This window comes from Rhinatrema bivittatum, chromosome 2, assembly GCF_901001135.1.
Source record: "Rhinatrema bivittatum chromosome 2, aRhiBiv1.1, whole genome shotgun sequence".
Lineage (NCBI taxonomy): Eukaryota > Metazoa > Chordata > Amphibia > Gymnophiona > Rhinatrematidae > Rhinatrema > Rhinatrema bivittatum.
In genome coordinates, this window is record NC_042616.1 from 705,602,500 (window position 1) to 705,604,612 (window position 2,113).

The 2,113-nt window shown below is 40.1% G+C and overlaps 1 non-coding gene across 1 annotated transcript; it reads right to left on the minus strand.

Moving 5' to 3' along the window:
• Window positions 1–903: 903 nt before the first annotated feature.
• On the minus strand, window positions 904–975 carry TRNAV-AAC. Its single transcript has one exon. It is a non-coding gene; the product is annotated as a tRNA-Val (tRNA).
• Between the last annotated feature and the right edge of the window lie 1,138 nt (window positions 976–2,113).

Here is a 2,113-nt window from a genome sequence, read left to right on the forward strand (position 1 = left end):
GCTAATTTTCTCTCAGAGAGTAACTGCAAGAAATGACCAACTTTTGCATTCATTTTGCCCTGTCATTCCAGTCCATACTGCCAAGGATATACTGTTGCAGTCCATCACAGGGGATGATCATCTCAGGGACAACAGGACTAGTGCAAGACAGTTATCGTCACTATCTTCTATTGCACTCAACCCTCCTGGATAGCTGTGCTTGCAAGATCTTTGTAGGATTGCTCCCAAGCTGTTCCTAACAAGGTCCCATAACAATGCAAGCACTTACTGACACCAATACAGCTGATGGTTGAACATCTATAAAATGCTCATCCACTGCTAGAAACATAAAAGGGCTCCATTGGGACTTGAACCCAAGTGAAACAGATGTGATAACCTCTACACCATGGAACCATTCCCGTGACTGATCTCTTCCATATTACACTTTCAAACACCTATCCAGTTATTTTAGAATACTGTTTGAATAATTCATGGGATAATCGCCTCAGCCACCATTCACATTCTAACATTTTTTACTCTTGGCAAAAAATAGATCTTCCAAGAGCCATCCCATCTACCATGAAAAATGTGTTTTACTAGAGTTACTGCTGAATTCTTTTTACCACACAAGATGTTGGCTTAGGAGTTTACCTAAAGCTTCCTTATTTCGTCTCCAGTAACCATCCCCACACTTCTTCTGGGGAAGACGATATCTGCTATGAATTCGCATGAGATCAAGTAGCAAGCATAGAAGGAAGGGCCTGTAAATCTATCCCACGCATATTGATTGTGGGTATCCTGAAAACCTGACAGGTGGGGTTTCCACTGCACATATATGGAACCCATTGGTCTTCAACTTGCTTTTTCGGTATCTAAGTAATCCTTGCACTCAGACTCATGCCTGTCTCTGCAGCAAGATAAAAAAGGCTCCACTGGGGATTGAACCCAGGCTTTCTGCGTGTTAAGCAGATATGATACCCACTACACTATGGAGCCAACGGACCTCTTCTTTTAATTTGTGAGCAACCGTCGAACCCTTGATGCCCGTCTAAAGGAGGACTAATTGAACAAGCATCTCAGCTAGAGAAGTGCATTCATTGAAAACAAAATATAAAAATGAAATCAGTGGAGCCAACTTGTTTCTTTTTTATTTATTTATTTTATTTATTAAAAATTCTTGTATACCATCGTTCATAATAACATCACAACGGTTTACATGTTACAAAATCATAAAATCAAACTGAAATATCTAAAAGGTACAGTAAAATATGATAAAAAATAAAATTGTTAATCAATTATTAATAAAAGAACATAAAACAAAGATAAAAATAATGTTTCTTTAAACCAATGAGTCCTTTTTTTCAAGATAGTCAATATAAGCCTGTCTGAAAAGCCATGCTTTTAGAGCTTTTTTAAAAGCTTTAAACTTGACTCTAAACTCTTAGGGTCCAAAATGTGCTGAAGGGGACCCGTGAACTAAAGGAATCCTACTTGTTTCATTTCTGTCAAACAGAATGATTTCTATAAGCAATTATAGTCAAAAACCCATGGAAATCATAGGCATAGCAACAGTTGCAAATGTATGGAGAAAGGTTCATACACTGTGGAGCGGGCAGGCTACAGAGAAGGGACGGATTGGCATTCCGTCAAGCAATGAGAGTTATGATGTATCGCAGCGGAGCATTTTCCTAGTCTCCTATAATGCCCAGAGCGGGTTACAGTGATGCTGAGCTCAAAGAATGAGCATGTCACAGCCTTGCTCTGCATTGTTTCTCTAGACATTGTCTGTGTGAAAGCATAGCACTGAGCTCTCTCCGAGTTCTTGGTAAGGATTTTTGCTGTGGCAGCCCATTAACACAAGACAGGAAAACAAACCATGGAGGCAGCATGGCATCACAATATCTCTGCATCATTGTAGATTTGTGTTGCTTCGCTTGCTGTTCTGTTTATCCTTTTTCGTGATTGAAGCCTTAGCTACACTTCAGATTAGTTATTTTTATCTGTATGACTGCCAGTGGGCACAGTGTGGGCAGTGGGAGCTAGGTAGTACTGGGCATAAGCGAGCAGTGAAGGCAGGCCAGAAAGTGCAGCATAACAGGCTGTATTGTGAAGCCTGTCTGTGATAGAGAAATAG